This window comes from Tenrec ecaudatus, chromosome 18 (genome assembly GCF_050624435.1).
Source record: "Tenrec ecaudatus isolate mTenEca1 chromosome 18, mTenEca1.hap1, whole genome shotgun sequence".
Lineage (NCBI taxonomy): Eukaryota > Metazoa > Chordata > Mammalia > Afrosoricida > Tenrecidae > Tenrec > Tenrec ecaudatus.
In genome coordinates this window covers 13,015,120-13,025,668 of record NC_134547.1, presented here as the reverse complement: position 1 = coordinate 13,025,668, position 10,549 = coordinate 13,015,120, and the positions used below count along the sequence as shown (strand labels likewise).

At 49.9% G+C, this 10,549-nt stretch overlaps 1 non-coding gene and 1 pseudogene across 1 annotated transcript; both read left to right on the top strand.

Annotated features, from left to right (window-relative positions):
- The first annotated feature begins 9,300 nt into the window (after positions 1-9,300).
- On the top strand, positions 9,301-9,521 carry LOC142432804 (U2 spliceosomal RNA; annotated as a pseudogene).
- Positions 9,522-9,584: 63 nt separating this feature from the next.
- On the top strand, positions 9,585-9,767 carry LOC142432949 (small Cajal body-specific RNA 16). Its single transcript, XR_012781026.1, has one exon.
- Positions 9,768-10,549: the final 782 nt, after the last annotated feature.

The following is a 10,549-nucleotide window of genomic DNA, read 5'->3' as shown; positions in this document are numbered from 1 at the left end:
CCTATTTCATATAAGTGGGATCATACAATATTTATCCCTTTGTAACTGACATTTCATTCAGCAACAAGTGTTTAAAATTTATCCAGACCCTAGACTCCATTTTTCTTGATGACTGAATAATATTCTGATGTGTGGGTGTGTATACACAAATATAAAAGCCACCTTTTGTTTATCCACTCACCTATTGCTGGACGTTTAAGTTGTTTTTCACATTTTTGGCTTTTCTGAATACTGTTGCAATGAACAAGGGTATACAAGTTCCTCTGTGCGGACCTGCTTTCAATTATTTGGGGCATATATTTAGGTTTAGGTTTCCTAGACCCTGTGGCAGTTCTGCATTTAACTTTTTAGAAACTACCAAAATGTTGTCTACAGCAGCTGTGCCCATAGGCAATGGGTGAGGGTTCCATTTCACCACAGCCTCACCAACATCTGTGATTTTCTAGAAGGGCTGTGGGTTGCATCTGAGGTGGGGGGGAGTTTATGGTTGACATCTTCCTGGATGGCACAAACCAGTGAAAACTGCTAGCAGAAGGTTGGTAGTTCAATCCTATTTAGAAGCACCTGGGGGGGTTAGGGGGAGAGCCTGGTGATGGACTTCGAAAAGGTCACAGCTACTGATGGCCTGTGGTTTGTGTTGTTGGGTGCCACGGCGTCGATTCAACAAAGAAAACCTGCCAGGTCCTGTTACAGAACAGAAATGTGTGGAATCGCCATGCATTAGAACCCACACTAGAGTAACTGGCTCCTTTTGACTATGGAAGGAGGCTAACTAGTTTTGCATGTGCTTTTTGGCCATTTTTCTCTCCTTTTTTAACCTTAGAAATGAACTTGTATGTCATGAAGGACTCTAGATCCATTTCCATTTTACTTTCCCTCCTGTTTCAGTCACTCGGGCCAATCATTCCATCTGGGAGTTAGGAATCTGGACAGTCCCCCCCTCCATCCCCCCCAAAGCAATTTTTATTTTATTAGCTTTTTTCATTGTAAACTCTCCTCTTTTTTTGGTCAGCAATGGGCTCATTTTGACTACGTGATGATGCTGAGCATTTCTGCATGTGCTCATTGGTCATTTGTCTGCTGGGGTTTTTAATAACTGACTTTTCAGAGATTGGTCGTCAGGTGCTTCTTCTGAGGTCCCTCTGAGTGGTCTTGGACCTTTGGTGAACAGCGGCGTGCGTTCAACCCTTTACATGACCCACAAAGTCTTTCCTGCCTGCGTGCTGTATTTTGTTACAATAGGCTCAGGCTCTCTATATACAGGAACAATCTTTATATAAAATTGAAGGAAAAGGGAAGCATTGCCCTGTGTCATCTTCAGAGGGGCCCTGCTAGCATGGTGGGTATGCATTGGACCGCTAACCACAAGGCCAGCAGTTCAAAACCACCAGCCAATCTGAAGGAGAAAGAGGAGGCTTTCTACTCCTGTAAAGATGTACAGTCTTGGAAATCTGCAGGGGTAGTTCGACCCTGCCCTATGAGGTCACTAGGAGTCAGAACTGTCTTGATATCACTGAGTTTGGTTTCTGTTCCATCTTCAGGCAAACAACCTACTAACACCCCCCAAACCAAACCTGTTGCCATTCAATGGATTCTGAATCCCAGAGAACCTATAAGAGAGAGTAAACTGCCCCATAGGGCTTCCAAAACTGTACTCTTTTATATATATTATAGTTTTATTGACATATCTTACAGAATCCAATATATCCGTCCACATACAATTCTATTGGTCAATACCATCATGTGAAGTATCCAATCTTCCACGCTACCAGCTCCTCATGCCCCCCATTCCCCCACCATCCCACCATCAACTGTACTCTTACAGGGAAGCTGACGGCCTCATCTTTCTCCTACGGAACAGCACATAGGTTTGAAAGATCAACCTGTAGGTTCCCCGCTGAACACTTCAGCCACTGAGCTACCAAGTCTCCCCCCTGGCCAATGACAAAGCAAAAGCAAACCCACTGCCCTCAAAAAGATTCCAACTCAAAGCCACCGAATAGAGAGAGGGTCTCAAGGCTTTGGAAACCGGCGGGATCAGACAGCCTCATCTTTCTTCTGAGAAGCAGCTGGTGAATCTGAACCACTTATCCTACTTGTTATTCACTCACTGCCATCAAGTCGATTCTGACTCCTGGAGACCCTTCGGACAGAGTAGAACCACCATGACCACCTCCCAATTTGTGGATGAGAAAATGAGGTCTTTTACAGAAGGAAACCCTGACAGAGCTCATGACAGGCCTTGGGAACCAATTTACATCATGGTTAGAAAGGAAGCGCCCAGAGCACAAGGCTTTTGTGTATCTTGTTCAAGTACTTGAACCCCAAAGTCACGGTCCTCTAAGGGATTTTGACTCATAGCAACCCTGTATCTGGTCTTGGTGAGTGTACATCTTTAGAGAAGTCAATTGCCTCATCTGTCTCCTTGAGAGGGGCTGGTGGGTTTGAACAGTCGACCTTGTGGTAAGCACTCCAACACTTACCCAACAGCACCACTAGGGCTCCCTGTGCAATCACCAAGAATGTAAGTGTAAATCTGAATCGAATGAATACATTTTTCCTGCTACGTCCTATGTCATTCTGGTTAAAAAGGAATAACTCTAATCTATAAAAGGTAAACCAGAGAGAGGTGAATTCAGCCTCTTGTCCACAGGCCACACAGCAAAAAAGGAATTGGAACCAACATGGGTTAGACTGGACTCTTTGACTAGTCCTGCTTCCCATTTAAGAGACGTTTTTCCAGGGCATCCTCCTGAGTTTGGTTTTTTTTTTTTTCTCATAAAACAAAACAAAATTCACTGTCATCGAGTGGATGTTGACTCACAGTGATCCCAGAGGACGGAGCACAAGTGCCTCCTGTGTGGGGGGTTCCAAGTAGAAAGCCCAGCCTTCCTCCTGCTGAGCGGTTGGTGATTTCGAAATCCTGAGCTTTCAGGTCCACCCAACATGTGCCCACGACACCACCAGGCTCCTATTTTCCACATAGATCATGAAAACAAGCCTCCTCAACTACAGCTGTTCCCGATCCCAGAGAATTGTTATCTTCCTTAGCAGAACATCTACTAAAACCCCAGGTAAATAACCACCTTCTTTGAACCCTTTCGCAATTGACCATCTTCCCCTTTGTTTGTTTATTAAATCATTTTATTGGGGACCCATACAACTCTTACCACAATCCATCCATCCATCCATCCATCCATCCATCCATCCATCCATCCATACATCCATACATCCTGCCAAGCACATTTGTACATTCGTTGCCCTCATCATTTTCAAAACAGTTTCTTTCTACTTGAGCCCTTGGGATCAGCTCATTTTCCCCCTCCCTCCCCACCCTCCAAAACCCTTGATAATTTATGTTATTTTTATCTTGCCATGTCTTACACTGTCCAACGTCTCCCTTCACCCACTTTTCAGTTGACCACCCCCCAGGGATGGACATGGTGACTGGTCCCCACTTTCTCCCACACCTTCCCCTCCTGGTATGCTACTCCCATTCCTTGTCCTGAAGGGTTATGTGTCCTGGATTCCCTGTGTTTCCAGCCCTTATCTGTACCCCTGTACATCCTCTAGTCCAGGCGGATTTGTAAGGTAGACTTGGGGTCATGATAGTGGGGGGGGGCGGTGGTCGTTCTTCTCTTGAATATAGCCCTGTCTCCCTGGCTTCCCATGACCTACGAGTCTGTCTCTGGGATTGCACAGGGAACATGGTGGTACTTGACAGACTGGACATTCACTGAGTTTGCACCGATGGGAAAAGGTGGAAGCGGCGCCCCCCAGGACCAGAATAGCGGGGCGATGGGCGAGAATCCTCCTCCTCCTCCCCGTCTTCCTCACACCCCTCCCCCGGCTTCCTCCAGAAGCTTCCAGAGCTGAGCGCAGGTTGAGCTTCCCAGGCGTGAAGCCAGCGTGTGGGCGTGGCGTGGGCGTGGCCGAGGGCGTGGCCTTCAAAAGGCGGGCAGCAGGGGCGCGCGCTGATTGGCTGGCACTTGGCGCGGGCCTGCAAAGGCCTTAGCGCCGAGGCGCGAGGACGGTGGGGCCCTGTGACAGCAGCCAGGGCGCTTCTCCCGCCGCGCGTGCGCGCGCCGCCACTCGCCCCCTGCCATTTCCCCACACCAGGCGGCGCCCCGACCCTTCCCGCTGCCCCCGCGGAACTGCAGGGGGCGTGGCCTGCGCCTCAGACTCGCACCCAGCGGGCCTCGCACCCCTGGGCATTCGCACCTCCCTGGAGCCGGGCAGAGCGTGGAGGCCGGGGCGACCCTGGGATTCGATCGAGCTCCCAAGTGTGGGGCTGCTGTGGAGCCAGAAGGGGGACCTTGCGCCATTTTGCATATCCTGAGGTGGGTGCTGGACGCTGAGGGGGACCGGGTGGGGAGATGCCCCGGGAGTTGAGGGGAACCCTCGGTTCATTGGGGTGGGGACGCGGCCTCTTGGCCCCCAAGGCTCCCTCTGGGCTTTTCGGGGGGCAATGCAGGGCGGGCGTGCTCGGGGTGCAGGACCGTGGGCGAGAGTAGGGTCCCGGGCAGCAGGGTCTGGGGTTTGAGTCTGGGGCCGGCCCGACTTGGGGATCCAGGCTGAAGTCTGAGACATAGAAGGTCTTCGTGAGTGTGTTGGGGTCCTGGGGTCTCCCGCTAGTATCTTTGCTGAGACCCGGGGCGGGGTGGGGGAGGGTGCCAGCACTGGTGTCAGGGTGTCTGGAGCGAGCCCCTTTTGGAGACCCGACGTCTTGGTTTCAGGGCTCTCCGAAGCGCCGGTGTTGGAATCCGGGGACCCCAGAAGTTAGTTTTGAGGCGCGAGGTCCATTTTGGGGTCTGAGGTCAGCTTTGGGGGCATGGACGCCTCAGTCCGGACAGGTGGGGGTCTGGAATCTCGAGAGAGGCTTTTGAGCCTCCAAGTTGGGTCCTGGGGCTTTGGGGACTTTGTTTTAGGGCCCCGAGCCCCAAGTAACTATCTGGGACTTCTGTATGAGGAGCTGGGGTGTCAGGGGCGCCCTCAAAGCCCAGATCCCAGTGTTGCGGTTGGGCCACAATGAGAGGCTCCGCCGTGATGGTGCGGGGTGGTCTAGAGGTGTTTGCTTTGGGTCCCCAAGGTGGTTTGGAGGACTTGGGTTTATCTGAGGGAGTCTGGATTTCTTGCTTCAGTAGCTGGCTTCTGGGTGCTCAGCTTTGAGAAGCGCGATCCTAATGCAAGGGTGGGGTCATCTTTGACGATCAGAAAGTGGCCGTTTGAGCAGCCTGGACTAGCTCAGTACGAGAATTTAGGGCTTTTAGGCATAGGTGGTGGTCTTTGTGGGCTCAGGGCATCATTTAGAAAGCTGAACGTCAATTCTAGCGTCTTAACAGCCCAGGTGGGTCCAAGTGGTGCTGGTGGGTAAGGGTTGGGTCGCTAGCGGCAAGGTTGCTGGTTCAAAGCCACCAGCCGCTCCTTGGGAGAGCACACCACTGAGGCTGTCTACTCCTGTAGACATGTCTGAAGCCTTGCCAACCCTCAGGAGAGCAATTCTACCCCTTCTTATAGGGTCTCTATGAGTTGAAACTGTCTAGCTATCAGCGGGGTTGGTTTATTGCTTGCTTAGTAGGAGGACTGGTGGCCCGGTAGGTTAAGCATTGGGCTGGCTGCTAACCCAAAGGTCGGTGGTTCAAACCCACCAGCCACTCCTCAGGAGAACAATGAGACTGTACACCAGGAGAACTCACTGGCAGTGGTTTTTTGGTTCGGTTTGGATTTTTTTCTGGTTAATGTCACAAGTTGGAGGTCAGAAAGCGGGAGTTCTTGAGCCTGGTGGTTCCCATTTCAGGAGCTGGCATCAGATCAGTAGGAGCTAAGCTTGAAAGTCACAGGGGGAACAGTTGTTGGTTTTAGTTTTAGATCTAGGCTATGATTTGGGGCTCGGTTTTACAATTTGGGGTTGGTGAACTTCAGTGTAGGGTTTGGGGTCTCTGGGGCTGGTATGTGGGGGGGGGTTGGGAAATCTCTGTGGGCTTCTGAGGGGCTGAGAGATGCTCCAGGAACCCCTTCCATTGCCTTAGAACGCCAGAGGTCACTAATCATTCTCTTTTCCCCTTTTTACAGATGCGGGGTTCCGATGGAGACTTGTGTGACCCTGACTGGCCCAGGACAAGTTGCCTGGGTCCAAGTGACAGCAGGTAAGGGGTCCTCTCATCACTTTTCCAGCCCTAGCCACTGGGTCTACTTATTTATATGATATCCTTTCCAAGAACCCCTATGTGGAAGTGGGTGCAGAGATGATTCCCATTTTCAGGATGATCATGCCCTGAGGGACCTGGCAAAGATCACATCTAAGATGGCCTGCCAGCTGTACTGTTCTGAGTGTCTTACATACTTTGACTCCCTTTCTTCCACTCAGTCTGTCATTCGTCGAGCCCGTAGTTGGGGGTCAGAATTTTAGGGGAAATAAATGAAAAGCACCCTCACTGCCGTTGAGTCAACTCCGACTCTTAGCCACCCTCTAGGACAGAGGAGAGCCGCACTAGTGGGTTTTGGAGACAAAACCTCTGTAGGAGTAGGAAGGCCCATCTCTGTCCTGAGGAGCTGCAGGTATCGAGCACCAGCCGAACATGTAACCCACAGGGGCAGTTCAGTCAGAATTGACTCCACGGCAGTGAGACGAGGACTTGAGCCACAGGGCGCCTCAGGTTTTCACCAAAGGCTGGTAAAGGTTGGATCTGACTTTTCCTCTCTACCCAAAATACATCAAAGAAAAACAGCCAGAGTTCGTCTTATCCTCCATAACCGCTCCCATCTCTCTCTTTTAAAAACAGATCCATTGATAGTGACATTAGGAATCCTGGTGGCATAGTGACTTGTGCTTTAGGGCAACAACCACAAGGTCAGCAGCTCGATTCCACCAGCCACCTCTTGTGGGATCCAGATGAGGTATAATGCTCCCTGGAAGATTTTTCAGTCAGTCTCCTGAACCCGAAGCAGAGCCCTGCTGGTGTAGTGGTTACGCTTGGGGCTGCTAAGGCAAGGTCAGAAGTTCGAAACCACTAGCTATAATGAGTTTCGGTCTTAGAAACCCACAGGGACAGTTCTGCCCTGTCCTACAGGGTCACTATGAGTGGACATCAGCTCGATGTGAGTGAGTGCGAAACCCAAAGGGGCAGTGCCCCTCTGTCCTGCAGGGTGGCTATGAATCAGTGTCAACTGCATGGCATGCAATAGGTTTGGTTTGGTTTGGTGGTGAATCTAGGAGCGCTTAAGCCTTTGGCTGCTAACCGGATGTGACAATCCGCATAAAGATGCCAGCCTTGAAAATCTAAGGGGTATTTCTTCTCTAAGCTTAGGGTCACTATGAGTCAGAATCAACTCGGCAGCAGTGGATTTGGTTTCGGAGCGGGGAGCGGTGGTTGTTGACAATAAACCACACACCACCTCAATAACGCCCACCCATAAAATTCCCCGACACTGGTTAGTCCTCATGTTGTGCCACTGTGCTGCGTATCTTCCAAATCCTTCCATCACCATGACCCCCCCCCAAGTAAAAATCTTCCCCTCCCCTCACCCCTAGTAACCACTACCAATTTCAGGGTTGTATCTAATTTGTCTATTTCATATAGAGACAGTGGTCTCATATCTGTTCTGTGACGGACTGATTCTGCTCAGCATGGTGTTTCCAAGATGAATCCAGGACTCCATTTCTCTTTGTGGCTCAGTAGGATCTGAGTGGGGAAGAAAGGCAGGGCTTTCTACTGCCCTAGAGAATTAGGGTCTCAGAAACCACCCTGTCCTGTAGGGTCACTGTGAGTCAGAATCGACTCGATGGCAGTGAGTGAACGAGGATTTGAGTTGAGGAGCCGGGTGGCATGGGGATGGGGGTTCCACATTGGGGTGATAACCATAAGATCAGCAATTCAAATCCACCTGTTGCTCTTTGGGAGAAAGATGCGGCTGCCTGCGCCCCTACTAAGTCTCAGAAATCCACAAGGGCAGGTGTGCCCTGTTGCTAAGACTCAGAATCGGCTCCTTGGCAGTGACATGCGGACTTGGGTATTTGCTTGTACTGTATGTTCTATCCATGTTAAAAAAAAAAAAAACTCCTAAAGTTAAGCATCTGCCTTGTTCAGGTTCCCTCCTCGGGCTCTGTGCTCAGAAGGAATGTCAAGGAGAAATGACAGAGGGCCCGGATCTTAGAGGTTACCCACCATTCACTCTCTTCCCCACCCCTGTCTAGATATGGGGTGATTGTATGAGTGAAGACTCTCAGTTGGAATGGACAGAAACATAGCTCAGACTTCAACCTAAAAGGGGACTTGGGGGATCCGATAAACATAAAAAAACTAGGGGGTGTCAGGTCTGCCAGGGGCTTCTAAGCGCAAGGTTGGCTGTTTCAAACCCACCAGCCCGCTCTGAAGGAGGAAAATGAGGCTTTCCCAGAAAGAGGTACAGTTACAGAAGCCCACAGGGGCAGTTCCACTCTGCCCTAAAGGGCTTCTATGAATAGCAATTGACTCGATGGCAGTGAGTTTGGTTTTATTTATTTATTTATGGCTGGTTTTTTACGTTTGAGTCAGTCACCCAGTATAGTATCTCCACCCCATTCTCCCGCATCCCTGATTCCTAAATCATTCTGACAAATGGTGGTCTGCTCCCTGTCTTGAAGTGCCATTTAATGAGCACTTGGCTCTGTGAAAAGTTCCTAGGCTGGGAACAATGGAAATGGCTACGTAGAGCCACAGCGGGTGGGGCGGCAGAATTTGGGGTTCGCTGACTCACACGATGAGCTTACCGGCATCATGCTACCTCTTGGGACAGGATCGTGCCATCTTGAGGGGTCCTTACTCTGAAGTTCTTACACATTGTGGCAAATTCAAGGCTGGGCTTGGATTTTCTCATAGCCAGCTCCTCCGGTAAGATAAGATAAAGAACAAAACTCAAAAACAAAGAAAAGCTTTCATATAGTTCCTTTTCACTCATAGGGACGGAATAGGAGTAGAGCTAGCCCTGTGGCATTCCGATGCTCCCAATCTTTTGGGAGCAGAAGGCCTCCTCTTCGTTGGTGGGTTCAAACTGCTGGCTTTATGGCTAACAGCCCAATGGATAGCCAGCTATGCCGCCAGGACTTCTATGGAAGAATTAAAAATACCAAACTCACTGCTATCAAGTCAACTCCAATTCACACAAGCCCTTCTGGGTTTCCAAGATTGTTAATTCTATGGGAGCAGAGAGCCTTATGGAGCAGCAGGTGGTTTTGAACTGCTCACCTTGTGGTTTGTAACCACTCTACCCCAGGACTGTTTGAATTGATTAGATGAAGAAAAAGAATTCTTGGTCTCCCGAATCACTTCTCAGCCTTTTGGCTAAGACCAAGTGTAGTATCTTTGTCTCCTGAGTCTAACTAACTTAGAAGTAGTCACTTGCCATCTTTAAAAGGCTGAGAGGCTAGGATAGGATAGAAGAAGTATTCATTCACAGGTTTGTTTTGGCTTTAATTGAAGACTTACTTGGTGCCAGACCTCATTCTTGGAGCTAGGCTACCTCCTTACTTTCAGGGCCCCTCAGCATTTTTTTTGTCCTTCATGGATGCTTTTTACCATTACAAAATATATTAAAAAGTATAAGCAACGGTCTGGGGAATGGCTCCTGTGTGGCTGGACCCACCCAGCAGTGGGTGCAGCCTGGTACCAGACAGCCCCACCCTGACCCAGAGCAAATGCTTGGGGCGCTCCCCTGGGCTCGAAACTTGCAGTGACAGGTGTGACTTTCTAGTAGTAGTTTGATGATCATGTATGCTACTGCAAACAGGAAAACAAAAAAGTATAAGCAATGGGCTGCTAACCCACAGGTCAGCAGTCGGAGTCCACCAGCCTCTTCTGGGAGACGGATAAAGAAAGCTATTTGCCTTGGAAACCCGAGAGAGCAATTCTCCTCCATCCTGTGGGGTCCCTGTGAGTCAGATCCACGTGGGGAGGTCCTGCAGGTACAGTGGCTAGGTGCTCAGCCATTAACCAGAAGACCAGCAGCTCACCTCCCCACCCCCAACCCCACCCCCGTCACTCCTTGCAGCCTTGGGAATGTCACGGAGCAGTTCTGCTCCGGTGCACAGTGTCATGATGAGTAGCTACGGACTTCACAGCACCCAATACTAACAGTCACCTTGTGTCCCCTTCCAGTTTTTCCTTCCGGGAAGATCTGTGTTTGCACAGAAGGTTCTCTTCCGTTAGTGATGTTCAGCGATGACCGTTGATAGGAATCACATTGCTGTCCGGTGAATTCTGATTCATATGGCACAATAGGGCCAGGTAGAACTGCCCCCGTGGGTTTCCAAGGCTGTAATGGAGCAGAAAGCTTCATCTTTTTCCCCTCGGAGTGGCTGGTGGGTTTGAACTGCTGACCTTGCGGTTAGTAGTCCAGGCATAATACACTAGGGCTCCTCGATTTCGCCCCCTCTTTTTTTCTCAGATGGTCAAACAGCACCAAAAATAGGATGCTCTTTTTCTCGTTTGCTTTTTGAGTGATTTTTCTCTGGGACTCTAGGGGCCTCCACAATTAAAGGAAAATAAAAACCAAACTCAAAAAAATATAAAAA